The 17,238-nt window shown below is 29.3% G+C and overlaps 1 long non-coding RNA gene across 6 annotated transcripts; it reads left to right on the forward strand.

Annotated features, from left to right (window-relative positions):
* Positions 1-9,824: 9,824 nt before the first annotated feature.
* On the forward strand, positions 9,825-13,435 carry LOC130732893 (uncharacterized). Of its 6 annotated transcripts, none has more exons than XR_009017180.1 (8): positions 9,825-10,013; positions 10,100-10,194; positions 10,865-10,905; positions 11,057-11,105; positions 11,196-11,332; positions 11,516-11,609; positions 12,081-12,176; positions 12,996-13,435. It is a non-coding gene; the product is annotated as an uncharacterized LOC130732893 (long non-coding RNA). The 6 variants fall into 6 exon arrangements; XR_009017177.1 differs by having other exon boundaries at positions 12,999-13,435; XR_009017181.1 differs by having other exon boundaries at positions 12,081-12,171.
* The last annotated feature ends 3,803 nt before the right edge of the window (positions 13,436-17,238 follow it).

Here is a 17,238-nt window from a genome sequence, read left to right on the forward strand (position 1 = left end):
GGATATAATAGGATATGATATGTGAACAGGATAAGAACATGATATGATAAGAGCATGATAGACTCTTATCATATCCTGTGTTTACGATGCACAGGATAAGGACAGGATATGATAAGGAAAAAAGTATCAGATTTATATTTAAATAAAAAATATATTTAAAAATTATTCATTCTATTAAATTTAATTTCTTTACATTTTCATGAATAGTCTATATTTTAAAATAAATACAATTAATTTAAATTTTATTAATTAGCCTATTTTATTGTTTTGAAGATAACATATATTTTAAATAAAATTATACAGTTAACCAATTGGTTTTCATTTAGTCGTGACACGTGATAATTAACAGTAAAAATTAACTAAATTAAGAATATTATTATTTCAAAAGTACTATATATTTAAATTATAAATTTATAATTTAAATATAAATTACTTTTGAAATAAGAATAATTTATAAGTAGTTTTAAATAATAGGAGATGAAAATAGAAAATTAATCTATTACTATTAAAAAATCAATATTCGTAATCAATGTTTTTCACTTAGTTGTGACACGTGATAAACAATAAAAATCAACCAAATTAAAAATATTATTATTTAAAAAATAATTTATATTTAAATTATTATATAAGTAGATACATGATTTTTAAATAATAGAAGATGACAATATAAAATTAGTCTATTATTATTAATAAATCCATATTTGTAAGTGAGTAGTCTATTTTACTATTTATGAATAATAATTTTATTTATTTTTTATTTTAGTTAAATTAATATTATTATAAATTATATAATATTAAAATAAATTAATTTGAAGTTAGGATACTAAAAGAAAATATATAACTGATATCCTATCATGTTTTATCCTAGCCCCCCTTAGGATAACTTTTACACATGATTGACAGGATAGGATAGGAGACAGTTTAGTGTTATCCTATCCTGCTGGCGCAACAAACGACAGATAACAACAGGATATAATTATTATCATGTCCTATCCTATCTTGTCCTGGTCACCAAACGGGCCCTTAATATACATCATTGATGACCATGTTCAATTTCTTTATCTATGGAAGGTATTTTCATACTTGATTTTCACTAATGTCTGATGCTAAGGGTAGCAATCCAGTGAGTTTTTATTTACGTAGGCTAATAACTTAGTCATGAGTGGCCTCTTACTCCAACTTGATCTTCTGGTATGAATCTTTGATGTCGCTAAATCTTTTGTGAACTGCTTTGGTTTCTACTTGATACACTATTTTTGTATTACTGCCTTAAATCATAAATGCTAAAATTTCCTTTTGCCAGTAATAGGGAGTTAACTTTCATCATCCTATTGTTAGGATGAACCAAGAAAGATGAGCATATAACGTGAAGAGGCGGCGATAGATACTCTTATTTAATGCCTGAGTAGCATATGGAATAGAATGAGATGGAAGTAGCATCACAATAAGAAATTGAGCAGTTTTCGTTTGAGAGAGAGAATGGAAAAAATGAAGAAATGTGAGTCAAGTATATATTTGTACTCATTTATCTTTGTGTAAAAAACACAATTAATTGATCATTTTTTCCCCTTTATTTTGTATAAAAATCCCAATATCTGTACTTTAATTTGGAGCTTTTTTTTTCCAGCTCCCACAAACGGTTGATTGATTTTAAATAAAAATGTATGCTTCATGAAATCTTACTCTCAGCTAATATGAACATTATTTTGTATTTTTTTTGAAATAATTAATGTGAACATTATTGTGACAATCTTATATGCAATGAATGTCTGAATTTGACTCTTCTTTTGATAAGTCTATATACCTACTATTGATACCCCTTAACTAAACTTGTCTTGCCTTCTTGAGTTTTTGAGATTTAGCCATTTTATCGTGTAAATGTGTTTTAGTACTCATGTGATCTTCCACTATTAAATGTGGGCTTATTAATCTTAATCTATATATATATGTAAAGCACACTTGTGTTTTTTGCATGCAATAAATGCATTAAATCATAAAACCTCACATACTTTTATATTAAATACATTAAAAAATAAATAAATAAATAAATTAAAAACTGAAAAAATTTGTATTATAAAAAACTATTCAACTACTTATATTAAATAACAACATTCATAGACTTAAAATTGACTTGAGCTTTGCATTTAACAAATTTAAAAAATCAAATTTAAAAAAACTATATTAATAATTAATTTAGATAAAATACTTTTAAAATAAAAAAAATTCTATATATATATATATACATATCTATCTATCTATATACATATGTAAAGCAGACTTAAAAAAATAACATTAAACACATAAAAAATAGTAAATTTATTTTGAATTAAAAACATTAAATAAAAAAATTGAAAACTAAAATAAAAACTACATCAACTTTATTATTCATTATATTAATTATTAATTGTTAAACTTTTCAATTTCTCACATTTAAAAGTAAATATTAATATTTAAAACTTTTCAATTTCTCTTATTTAAAATGAAATATTTAAATTATTTAAATTTTAATTATCCATTAAATCATACAATCTCACATAATTTTATATTAAATACATTAAAAAATAAATAATTTAATAAATTAAAAACTGAAAAAAAATTGTATTATAAAAAACTATTCAACTACTTATATTAAATAACAACATTCATAGACTTAAAATTGACTTGAGCTTTGCATTTAACAAATTTAAAAAATAAAAATAAAAAAAAAATAATATTATTAATAATTAATTAAATAAAATACTTTTAAAATAAAAAAATTTATATATATATATCTAACTATATACATATGTAAAGCATACTTGAAAAAATAACATTAAACACAAAAAATAGTAAATTTATTTTGAATTAAAAACAGTAAATAAAAAAAATGAAAACCAAAATAAAAACTACATCAAATTTATTATTCATTATATTAATTATTAATTGTTAAACTTTTCAATTTCTCACATTTAAAAGTAAATATTAAAATTTAAAACTTTTCAATTTCTCTTATTTAAAATGAAATATTTAAATTATTTAAATTTTAATTATTCATTACAACTTGAGGTGAATTTTTAAAAAATAATAATAATTGAAATTGACTACCTTACATTAATGACAATAATAGATTGTTAATAATAATTTGTTTATATTATTTACATTATTGTTAATAATAATTATAAATCTTATTAGTTACTAATCAAAAGTTGAGAAATTTTAAAAAAATAAAAAATAAAACTTATTACTATTTATTACTTATAAAAAAATATTTATTAATAATTAATGTCGAAAAAATGGTTGAAAATTAAAAAAAATGTCCCTATAAGATATTATTATTACTATATCGAATGTGTATATTATTTTTTAAAAAAATTAAATATGATTTTTGATCTATTATATAGAAGTAAAAATAACTTGATGAAGCATAATAGAGAAAAATAATTATAACAAAAGTTGAATAAATTTAAATTTACTAAATAATATTTTACGATACTAGAATTATAACTTATTATAATTTTTAAGTTAAAATTATTTCAAGTTCAAAAAAAAGTTAAAATTATTTTATTGTTGATAAAAAAGTATAAAAAAATATGTTATTATAACTTATATTAAAACCTTATTACTTGATTTAAAATATTTTAAATTCACTTAAGGATTTTTCAAATTATTAAATTGGTTTTAAAAAATTAGTTATGATTGAAAAATAGAATAACATATGGGGACAATAATTGAGTATCAATGTTTACAACCGGATATATGATTAATCAGCACATCTGTAATTGAAACCACAATAATAGACCTAAAAATAGAGAACCCAAATCAATAAAATATATTACAACCAAAGTTTTTAAAATTAATTTAATACTAATACAAAAGAAATTTAATTACACTGTAATAATTTTTATACTATATTAAAAAAATAGTGTAAATAAACCCGTGCAACGCACGGGTATTATTTCTAGTAGATCCTATTACTGCCTATTACACCCACGATAATGGATTCATGAACAATAAATTCCCCTTTACAATATAACCACAAATTAAATTATTGATTAATTGTATTACAGCTAACATGTATATTATTGTTTAACTGTATAAATAAATTTAATTATATTTTCTGCTACATTTGATACAAAATTTTTATGATGGAAAAATTTTTATGCACGGGTTAAGTATTTTTTATTTTATTTTTTGTAGCATATTCCTGCAGGTGTTGTTACTCACCATCTCCAGCACTGTCCTCAATCAGTAAACATGATATTGTCGGATGGGAATACAGAGGAATGGACAATCAAATGGGCCACAGACAGGCCTTGACAGATGCTTTTGGTGAAGGCTGGTATCAATTCTGTAGGGCGCAGAGATTTCGCGTTGGGGATGAATTGCTCTTTTTTATAATGTCAGATAACACTACCGTTAAAGTTGCATTCCATCGAACCTAAATCATGGCGTGTTCAAGTGTTCCATGCTGAAGTCGTGCAATTTATTTCCGGTTCCTGTACTCAGTTTTGATCAGCTAGAGCTGGTTTTGAAGGTATGAAAAACGGTAGAAAGGGGGGGTTTGAATAGCGTTTTCAAGATAAAGCTTCCACCTTTAAGATTTTGACAAATCTTTCGAGAACTTAAGTGCTAAAGATAAGAGATAGAAAAGCACACAAGGATTTTATCCTGGTTCACTTGATAAATCACTCAAGCTACTCCAGTCCACCCGTTAAGGTGATTTCTTCCTTCTTAGAATGAAGGCAATCCACTAATCAGGTAAGAGTTACAACTGCACTTGAAACCTACAAGTGACTAACAATTACACTGACTTAGCTCACACTAAGATTCACTCTCTTAGTCTTCTCTAGGATCCGATCAACCTTGATCTCCTAAAGGAACTAAACAAATTGTTTAATCAAAGAATGTTTACAAGAGATTTGCTTCTAAAAAGCTAATAGTAAACACAATGAATTTTCAGATGAAAGAATGCTTGAAGATATTTGAATATAGCTTGTGCTTATGTGAATTCTTCCAACCGCATCTTTCAGACTTCAGCCTCTATTTATACTCCAAGGATTAGGGTTTGAGCGCTGCATAGAAATGCTACCGTTGGAGGGCAGTTCTGGAAATTCCAGCTTCTGCTGTGGCTGAGAGCGTTAGGTAGGTCGTCAGGATGGTACAGTTGCTTTTGTACTTTGAAAGTGACTTGACCTTTAAACCTAGGAGACTTCTGATCAGGGGAAGGCTTCATGTTGGAACTTGTGAAGCCGGTTGATCAGAGTCAGAGGGAAAGCACAGATCCTCTGACCATTGTATCTTCTGATTCTGAACTCAGAGGGAAGTACATGGTCTTCAGAGTTTCTTGCTTCTGGACTTCAGAGTTTCCACTATTCAGCTTCTGTATCTTCAGAGTCTTCTACACCATCAGAACATCTGAACCTTCAGTGTTTCTAGGTTATCAGAACTTCTGGATCTTCAGAGCTTCTAGTGACTGAGTCCACATCAGAGTTTGTGTAGCTTCAGAACTTCTGAAGCTTTTCCACTGTTCATGTTGAACATGGTCAATGCGAAAGCGTTGCTTGGGTCACTCTTTAAGCACAGTGCTTCTGATTTGTGTGAGATTGAATAGAGGTCAGAGCCTGTAAATAGCACACTCAGAAAAACACGTTAGAGTACCACAATTGTTCATATCAAAAGGTTAACATGTAATCATCAAAACATAGAGTTGTAGTACTAGATCAAAACTTGATCTTACAGGTTTTGCATCTCCTTCGGACCTCTGTGCCCAAACGAAAAATCAGACATCCTCCTTCCATTCTATTCTTACACTCAATCATTTCTCTCTCATTTTCTAAGAACATCTTTCTCTAATAAAAACAACGCCGTTGAACTTGAAGCCATTCCTCTACTCTCTTCTTCCAATGCTCCTTCTCGAACTTGAGTTTTGCTTAATTGCTCGCTTATTTAGCTACTTTGAGTCCAAGAGGATGTGACATTTTTATACCCGGAACATTACGAATTTGGATTTGTCTAATGTTCCAAACCACTGATAATTGCAATTTTGATTATTTTAAAATATTTCATTTTTTGCCAAAAGATGAAGCGATGGTGAATCTGGGATTGTTTTCTTCAAACTGGGATTTTTTGTGAGTTTAGTGAAGGTAACCTTTTAGATACCTTATTTTACCTAATGGGGTCAGAGCTTGCTGGTGTGTGGCTTTGTACCATTGCTCGGTTTCGGGAATGTGAAGAGGGGTGTGTTGCTCAGCCCATCTCCTCAAGTGTATGAGCTCGTTTGAATCAGAAGCATAACAGTGCCAAGAGGGTTCTAATGCCAGTATAACTATATTGTTGTAGATTATAATAAAAATATTATGATATGGGAGATGGGTAAGAAGTACGAATTGAACCTTTCTAAAAATATTCAGAATGACCTGGAGGTTAAGTTCTGTGATCTGTGGTAGGTACTCCCTTTTTCTCTCACCACATTTCTCTGTATCGCTTTCGATTAATTCTTTCTGAGGTTGTTTGTTGTTGCTTCTGTGAAATAAGCCTTAGTTTTACTTCCATTCCTAATAAATTTAGTTTCATTTTTTTAAATGATATTATGCGCAGTAGTAGACAGAATTATGGTGCTTGAGTCATGTTGGTCAAATTGTGTAGATTCTCAGCACACCTTTAATGTCATTCCACTTGAGTTCATTAGATTCACAAATCTAAATATCAAAATCCAAAATTCAAAATAAAACATCAAGCAGAAATAAAAACCGGTTAATGGACTATATAAATTTATAATGAATAAAAATAGACTAAATTATTGAAGAACATTGATGACCCGGGTTTATATGATGTTTTTAGGGTTTTTACTTGTAGGTTTTGAGTCTTTTTCTTGTGTCTCATGTAGTGTTTCATGCATTCTCATGCATTTTTATCTTTTCTTGAGTCTTTGTTTTGTTTTGCTAATTTTGTAGTTTTATAGGGAGTTTTCTTGCATTTTAAGTTAAGTTTAGGACTTGCATGATTTTCTTTTGTTTTATGAAGGACCTCTTGTGCTAATGAGCTCTTGGAGCTTCTAGAATCTTCCTTGACTTGTTGGTTAGGTTTGGAGAGCAGAAACTGAAGGAGAAAGAAGGCCAAGAAGCATGGAATTGATGGAGAACTTAAAGAGGATTGAAAAGAGGAGTTTCAGAAGCCAAAAAGTCCTTTTCAGGCGAGCTTAAGCGCCTAGGCGCTGGGAATGGGCGCCTAGGCGCCAATTAGGGTCCAGAGGCATGTTTTTCACATGCAATTGGCGCTCAGGCGCTCTGAATTGGCGCCTGAGCGCCCAGACTCGTATTCATTGTGTATAAATAGGATTTTAGTCATTTTCTTTGGCAATCTTTGATACCCATTCCATTTTTACATAAGTTTAGAAGGAGAGGAACATCTAGGAGAGTGAGAGAAGGCTTCCAAGCTTGTGTTCAAGGTTCTTAGCCAAGCATGGCTCTGCCATGCTTGGCTAATCTCTCTTCTTTTGCTTTGGATTTCTTTGTAAGACTTTTCATGTTTAAGTTATAATCTTAAGTTCTTTCCCACATGTTCTTCTTCTTCCCTTGAATCCCATTTTCTGAATTTCAATCTAAGCTTGTATGCATGCTTGCTTTATACTATTCTATAATCAGAACGGAAGTTTGTTATAGATTAGGGAACTGATTTGGGATTACCCCTTCTATGCTTGCTACTAGGAATAGAGGAAGGGTTGGGGTTTGATGGCCTGAAATTGCATGATCTAAAACCTCATATAAATGACTAAGTACACAAGGAATTGGGCTTAGCTTTTAGTATGGGAGAATTGCTTATGTGAGGAATCAATAAGTGAGTAACTAGGCTATATCATCAAGGAGAGATCCATGAGAACATGTGCTTAGAATGATGTACTTGAATTGACTAGTTGAACAAGAACCCAAAGCATGTTATTTTTTTGAATTGTCTTTTTATTTTTCCTTTTCCTTATTACTACTTCAGCATATCTCTTATTCAATAATACAAACCTTCATACTCAAGGCTTAAGCTGAATTTAGTCACTCACAATCCATGTGGTTCGATATTTAAAACCGGGTGGATTCCGTACACTTGCGGATTTACCAACAAACATGCATAGGTTCACTATGATCAGCACTACAACAAATAATATCGCATATGGGGAATAAGGCGTGACCAACCTGAAACCATCATAAAAATGCAAATATGTGAGAAAGAACGGTTGGAGAGAAGATTTGGTTGAATGATAAAGTAAAGATAAGATGAAGAAGGAGACATACCATAATCTTTGAAATTAGTGCAAAAATTGAAATAAGAAAAAATGTTAACATGGAAAGCATGAGAATGCAAATAAACCATTTAAAAAACTACCTCTATCGTCATTGTATCTTTCTCAATTCAAAATTGTTACCTCCACTACCGCTAGGACTCAAAACAACTGTATTTCAAGAAAGACAATCGCATCAACGCATGTGGATATCAATATGGAAAAAAAACTTTTTTTTTAGAATGGGAATTGCAAGACAGTGTGATACAAAATAAACTATAAAAGGAGACATAATTCATTGATTCAAAAGAGATTACAACTACTGGGAAAAGAGGATTTGGGTTTGGGTTTTAGTTATCACCATAATTGAAAATTAACCGAATTAAAGTGATAATATGTAAGGAATAATGCTATTTGAATGAAGAATGAAATTAAGGTATTTAAATTTCTCACATTTTAATTTAAAAAACTTTATTTTCTAGTTCTATATTTTTAAATTTATTTTTTTATTGCAGACTACTGTCTAAGAAATTTCTCAAGTATTATTAGTTATTTAATTATTTTCCATTTTTTATTAATAGTTATTTAATTATTCCAATTTTGTTTTATCTCCAATCCTAAATTTAGAATATTCTATTGAGTTTAATTTCTTTGCACTAACAGTGTCCAAATTTAGAAATTTATTTTATAACTAACGGGAAATTTTTGATATATTTTAGAATTAATTCATTTATGTAGAATTAATCAATTCATTTTAGAATTAATTAACAGGTCTCTTAAGGTTATCGTTACTTAGTTAGAATTACATAATTAACATTAAGATCGGGTAATTAATTAGAAAGAAAGAGACGATAAATAAAAAAAGAAAGAAATTAATCTTAAATTAAATTTTTATCCTAATTTGAAAGTTGCGATGTTTATATTAGAAATAAAATTTAAATTATTTCTAATTTTGGAAGAATTAAAAAAACAATTGAATAATACTAACTAAAGAATATATTTTTTGGTTACTTGTGGAAATAAGCTAACTAAAGAATTTAAAAGTCAATGGAAGAATTAATTTAAATTTTTATTGAATATTATTGTCTAATAAATATATAATATTTTAATTTTATAAAATCCCTATTAAAATATTTAATATATCATAATTTAGAATTTTAATTATTTTTAAAATTAGTTATTAATTAAAGTCGTTTTTTAAACTCAGTATTAATTAAAGTTGCTAATTTCTATTATAATTAGAGTAATGATGAGCTTCTTAAACAGGAAATATTTTTTTGATTTGAAAATTTTCAAAAGAATCAAAATTGAAAAATAATGATCTTGAAAATTGATAAAATAAATCTCTAATTGAATTTTAAATATTTATTTGCTCATCATACCCATTTTATAACCAAGGAAATATTAATGAGATATTAAGCAATTATCAATATCAATATCAATCAATATATATTATAAAAGAACAACTTCTAGCATGATGTGTCGCTCCCACAGGCCAAGTTAGTGACGTGTCGCTCTCAGATTAATTCTCACTTAATATTTTACACGTCAGCTCTTCCACCTTGGCCCTACCCTATCTTTTCAATTGCACGGCTCATCATCTTCTTCTTATTGAATTTGTTACACACCTACCACCTTTCTTCCCCAATCTGTTCCAACCTCTGGGTCGTGCTTCGCCGGTTTCTTTCTTTCAAAAGTGAATCAGTAAGAAGAAGAGTGGAATACCTACTGAGGAGATCTAGAGTTTCGGTGGGCTGGTTTATGGGTAAACCTCTTCTCCCTTATCTTTCTGCTTGACCTCCCGTGTTCTCCTTTTCACATAATTTTTTTCAATTTTTTCAATTTCACCAGGCTGCAAAAAATTGATTGTATTGGTTGATGCTGAAAAGAGATAAGTTCAAAAGAGATAGATGACATGCCCAAAGCAGTATTCATTTGCTTTCAAGGTTTGAAGCTTATTGAATTCAACTTCAAAAATATGTCTCTCTCAGTTTTAGTTTTTATCGAGAAAGAGTCTACATCTTCTTTTTACCATCTTTAATTTTTGTAAGCCCTCTATTGAAATCTTACTGAATAGTAGAACTGTATGCTACTGCCTGATGCTTATTTAATTTCCTATCTTGCGATTAAACTGGCTTCAAAGGTAGTTTATATATAGATTTTCTAAAAATCCTAAAATATATGGTGATGTTATCTTTGATGAATGCGTGATATTTAAATCCACAACCTCTACTATGTGAAAAGTTCATCAAGGACTGCTTAAAAGTAAGCATAGTCAACTGGCAACAAGGTCATATCATAAATCAATTGTATTCAGAGAGTAACAATCTTGCAGAATTGGCTTGATTCACTTTACTGTGACATTGTTTAGATCATCACTGAAAATGAAAAAGAATCTGAAAATTATATTTTGTTCTCTCTCTTTTTTGAAGTCTCATGTTGATAATTGTGTATCATTCACATCCTCTTTAATGTACTGTAGAGGGTGAGTTATTAATTGAGTTTGGCTTCCTGGATTAATCATTCTAATTTGAGTAGAGTCATTAGTTGTTTGTGGTGTCTAATGTCCTTTAACAGAATTTGATCCTCATCTTCTCTATATAATTGTTTTTTCAGAATTGGAGGCAAGGATAACTTCTTCCATTGCAAGAGATGTGGTGAGTTCACCAAATGCACTGAGAGGAGTTTTTTACCTTAAAACTTTGCATTATTGATTACTCAGAACTCCCTCTACAAATGATTTTCTTTCTCAGTTCCCAACAACATTCATGTGTGTCCTTATTTGTAAATTGATTTTTCTTTTTGCAGCACCTGAGAAGAAGCACCGTCTCCCATATGCTTACAATCGTTTCATGAAGTGAGCTATTACATTCTCTATTTCTCTTACTCTATTTACTTTCTTAATACTATGACATGTATAACATATATGGTTGATTTGATGTCGCAGGTTCCTTATCTGAATATTCTCAGATCAAATATTAATCAGGGGGTTTATTTCAGCTTCTGAGTTCATGACACATGCTGAATAATAAGGATTAGATTAAGAGAAGAAGGTGGATGATGGAAACAGAACAATAGACCAAGGTAGAAGTTCTGATTATTCATATGAAAATTAAGATTAGAGCTGCAGAATCTGAGTTTAGTGTCTTATTAATCTTTAATCAATTATTTTGTGCTGGAAGGGGAGAAAAATTTGTATTGGAGGTGTTTGATCCGGCGAACTATGTTAAGAATGGGACTACTTTCTACTTTCCTTTGATTCTGTAGGTTGTAACTGAAGAATAAACAGGAAGGGAATGATGCTGCTACTGTTGCAAAGGAGAAACACTCAGCAAAGGAAAAAAATCATAAAAGGAAAAAGGTGATAAAATGTATATGCAGTATACATTGAGATTTATTAGAAACATGAGATTAATACAGTATGTGAATAGTGCATATCTAATCATCTCAAACAACTTTTTCTCATTCATAGGGTTGGTTACTGTGTCTTTGGGTTTATATTGAATTTTTTTTTATCTACCTAATAGAACTAGAATTATGGGAGTTATATTCATGTCTTTTGGCCAAGATTTGGTTGTCTATAGTTATTTGTTCTTTTTTCTTTCAATGTTGATAACACTTATTATGTCCAGTATATTCTTATATATGCAACTTGATTATCATCTTTCTATGGTGTCTCACTTTTTATCTCCATTGGAAATTGGGAATGAGAACTTTCTTAGTATATTTTAACCATTTCTAGGTTTGGCATGCCTGCTCAAAGCATCATCAGTGCAAGCTTATTGTAGCTATTAGCTAAATCTTCTGATTTCTTTAGTTATCTTTATTTCAGGGCTTTTCCATGGGAGATGTATGATGGAGACCATAGTAATAGAAGATTTAAGGAAGATTTTGGTTTCATCTATTATAAGGCAGTGTTACAAGTAAGGTATATACTCTCTTTTTACAATCTTGATGTTGTGTTCCTGAGGAGTGAGGAAGAATACCACTGATATGTATCAACCTGAATAGAAGTAACTGCACAACACTTAAAAACTAATATTAGAAGAAGTTTGAGGTGTAGAAGCTTAGATAAAGTGATTTGCTGATTCTAATGGATTTGATTAGAACTCTAGATTGTGTTTATGGTAAAAAAGAAAAGACAGGGTATTTTTGAATCTTTACATTCCCACTACTTTCTTTCCACCCCATGTGACAGTTACAACCTTTTACTTCCAATTTCCAAACAGCTGCACCGGTTAAAATGCACCCCTTCATATTCTAGCTGCTTATTTCCAAGAAATTTTGTTTCAAAATTCAAATTTAATTGCAATTTTTTCCTTTCTTGCCTGTCAAACAGTCCCATTATAAAAATTCAAATTAACAAAAATCCTTTTGTTTTTGCTTCTTCTATCTGCACAGCTCCTCTTTACATGGCTGTTTTTGCATACTTAAGAAATTGCCCTTTCTAGCTGCATATTGCAGCTTATCTTTTGCAGCCTATATTGAGCAATAATATAAATGAAATTATATACAGCTAAAAAGTAGAAAGTTGAATGTCTTGCAAGAATGTATAGTTGATAAATACTAAAGGTATCTTGGCTGATATATTTATCCATGTCAGAACAGTTTTGGGGAATTAGAAGGTATCTTGGACGAGAAGTAATATTTTTTCCTTGATTTGTTCCCTGTTGGGTTTTTATGAATTTTATGTTTTGGTTTTCATTTCAAGCTATTACCATTCTTACTCTTATTTATTTATGATTAGCAGTCAGTTTTATATTGTTGGCATCGGTATTAGAGCAGCAGTGGCATCAAGTTCCGGATGGCTTATAAATGAAACTCTAAGAGCCTCTATTTCTTTAGTCTTTTTTTTTTTCTTTTCTACATATTGATATGCATGAATAATTTCTGTTAAAATCTCATTTACATAATAAAAGTCATATGATCCTGGGGTACATGTGGTCTTGGAAATTATTTTTAGCTTTTATCTTTCCGCACCTCTTAATTATCTTCAGATTGTCAAGTCTTCATTTACATGTTTAGGCTTTACATATCTCTGTAAAAAATGGCTCCCATGGGGCGTACTTTCATGCTGATCTCTTTTCCCTTTTGAATTAGTTTCTTGCTGTAATGTTTTGACTTGAAAATCTTTGGATTATGTTCTACAATTCAAGAAGTCATGATAGAGGAGAAGGTTCACATTAACATTGTTACCATTGGAGATTTACCTTTATTTTATTCCCATTAAATAATGTATTCACTTTTATTTGTTCACTGTACAAGCTAATTTTCCTTTTAATGTTGTTTACAAAGAAGTTTTTGAGAACGTGTGAGCAGAAATTGACGCTCATGATCGCGGTCACTGTAGAGTAACTTAGCTACTGTTTATTAGACACCGTAAAACTGTCCCCTTTTATGTTTTGGTGAATTTCAGGTTTCGCTAACCAATCTTCTTATTAGTTAATCAGTCGTTTGCTTCGCATTTTAGACACTTCTATTTCATATTTGTTTATTAGTTATTCTACGGCACGAATTTCAAACAAGTGATTCAATTTAAGACTTTTCCGCCACTATGCTCAGCGTATCAGACTCTTCAATTCCATCCGTTGTTTAATATATTTAAAATAATCAATGTATTGACTCACGTATAAAAAAAACGTATTGATTGATGTATCAAATACGATAAATCCGTCCCCTTATATGTTTTGTAGAATTTGAGATTTCGTTAACCAATCTTTTTATTAGTTAATCAATCGTTTACATCGCATTTTAGACTCTTATATTTCATCTTTGTTTATAATATTTTAAAAAAATCAACGTATTAATTTACGTATAAAATACGACATATGTATTCCCCGTGCATCGCACGGGTTAAAAAACACTAGTTATATTAAAATAAATGAAAAATTAAAATATATATAAACTGAATTTTCAACTCAGAATTTCAATAAACAAAATAAATTTAAAACCCCTAAACAAAATGGGATAATTATTTAAATATTTTGATTATTTAAATAAATTCAGAATTTGAATAAATCAAAATTATTTCTAAATATTTAAAAAATTTCAACTCAGAATTTCAATAAACAAAATGAAAAAAAAAACCCTAAAAATAAATTGAATAGTAGATTAATATCCGTGAAATCAAATTGATCTCTTGAAAAAAAAATTGCAATAGATTCATTTGAAAGTGAATATAGCAAAATAACCCAAGAAAAAAAGAGTCTAAGAAATTCACTTACTTACTTATCTCGAAATTGATGGCCATAGTGGGTGCATGTGTAGAAATTAGTTTTCCCTTCGTCTGTTGATCTCATCTGAAATTAGAAAGATTCAACTACATATGTTAAAGTACTCATAGAGCTACAAATAAAATAGGCAAAACAATAACATAAAGTTCTCATTGTACCTCTGGTCACCTTTAATATGAAGTCTCTGAATCGATACATGTTTATTCACCCATAAGGATTCCTAAACAATAAAAATAATTTAGGCCAACCAAACAACAAACAAAGAAACACATGTCTATATTATTAATCCAAATTAAAAAAAATGAAGAAAACACCAATTTTTATATCACTCATGAACAAAATAACATAACAATGAAGAGGGAAAATACCAAAACACAAATTACAGAGAAATCATATAGATTTGACTATTTTACAAAAGCAAGAGAATGAAAAGATTCAGCACGGGGAACACCAATTTCAATGAAAATTAATTTCAAAGAGTCATCAGTTGAAAAAATTTACTCAATAGAAGATAAACACGTAATTAAATCTCTTCTCCCTATTTTGGTATGACCTGTTTTTTTTCTTCCTCACACTGTGTATTGCACGCTTCTGTGCTTGACACAATTTATAGCACTCTTATAATAAAATTGATATCGTGGTCAATCTATAAAAAAATTGTCTTAAATACATATAATTAAATTATATGTACACAATTTATAGCATCATCAATATCAATATCAATCAATATCAATATATATTAGAAAAAAACAACTTCTAGCATGACGTGTCGCTCTCACATGCCAAGTTAGTGACGTGTCGCTCCCAGATTAATTCTCACCTAATATTTTACATGTAAGTTCTTTCTCCTTGGCCCTACTTGCCACATGTGCCCTCATTTTTCCTTACCTTATTTCTCCTTAATAAAAAAAATACATTTTTTAATTTTAGATTTGATTAGGATTTAGGTTTTTTATTTCTTGATTTTATCTTAATTTATTTTTGATTTATTTTTAGAGTATTAATTAATTTTTATGGTATTTTTATTGAATTTTCGGATTTTTAATTAATTCCGGATTTTATGAGTTTTTTTTGTGATTTGCTAGATTTTGATAGTTTTTATCTATATTTATTTAGTACATTTTTAAATTTTAGATTTGATTAGGATGTATGTTGTTTATTTCTGGATTTTATCTTAATTTATATTATTATTTATTTTTAGAGTATTAATTAATTTTTATGGTATTTTTATTGAATTTTTGGATTTTTAATTAATTCCGGATTTTATGAGTTTTTATTGTGATTTGCTAGATTTTGATATTTTTATCTAAATTTATTTAGTACAATTTTTAATTTTAGATTTGATTAGGATTTATGTTGTTTATTTCATGATTTTATCTTAATATAAAATATGTGATAAGTGATTTAAATCAATAATAAATCCCATCACCAAAAACCCTGCCTACCTCCACCATCTCCTTCATGGAATTCATTTCCTCCATACAATTCTCATCTCATCTCTCCACTGAACGGAACCACCCCTACAAAATCGTCTCATCTCTCCACGGAACCACTTTGCCATCGACTTGCAATCGCATCCCTCCGATTTGCTACCTTGGACTGATTGGGAAGGTTGCAGATGAAGGTTTCAAATTATTTTCTTCCTTTGCTTGCATAATATGTTATGGTTTTTTTCAATTTTATTTTACTTTACCTTTAACTTTCATTCACTCATGTTTGACTTCAAGGTCAATTTCGTTCATCACTTTCCATGCTAATTTCAAATTCTTTTCTTCAGGTTTTTTTTTATAGATATTCCACCAAAAGAGATTCTTTGGAAGCCATGGATGGTGAATCCATTTTATATTCTATATGAAATTTTGCAATATTTTGATTTGTTTTTTATGTTTTCTGATTCTCCTTTGTATGTGATTCTATTTTATTCGTTTTTCTTAATTTGCATCTAAAATTTGTGTCCTATGTTATAGGAGGTGAAACATTGATCTGTGTATGTTTTGATTAACCTAATCATTGTCATGAGTGAAGTGGATTGAGGGAGTGCATGTTTTGATTAACCTAAATCATGTTATGATTAACCTAACCACTGTGTATCTTTGTTCGCTCAAGCTATACTATTGAGGTTAGGCTTTTAAAACTGGTGCTATCCTTTATAATATGCTAAACGCCTAAACCAATGTTCTAACAATAAATTGATTTCCTTGGCTTCCCTGGAAACATTTGACATGAATTTATCCGTAGGTACAGAACGGCAATGAGGTGCATACCTCTTTCTAACTACACTCTCTGATTCTCAGCTAGCTGACGATGAAACATGATTTATGACTCAAGATCTTATCTTGCTCTCATTTCAAGTAAGCCACGAAACATGTGAGACCAGTACTCATGGAGGTTTTTCTCAGTCCATTATATGTATATATTCACCAGATAAGAGATAGAGATATGTGTTTGGTGTTGCACTACTGTGATGCATATATAGTTTTACTGACTTAGTTCATCAATTCTACATCTATCTATCATCATTACATATATTAAAAGTCACTTTTCGAAGGCAATATTAGATTTTATAATTAATCATTGTTCTACTATGGTTCAATTAATCAAACTTTAGTGTGATTGGAAGTCTTGCTTGCATGAGTGTGTAATTATCACATTACGATTTAGTATCAGCATATGTTTTTTATTTGGTTATTGTACTTTCAACAACAGTGCTACATAAAGCAAATAGTTGTTTTAGCCGTTCAACAAATATAATGGGTC

The sequence above is a fragment of the Lotus japonicus genome, chromosome 1, assembly GCF_012489685.1.
Source record: "Lotus japonicus ecotype B-129 chromosome 1, LjGifu_v1.2".
NCBI classification, from domain to species: Eukaryota; Viridiplantae; Streptophyta; class Magnoliopsida; order Fabales; family Fabaceae; genus Lotus; species Lotus japonicus.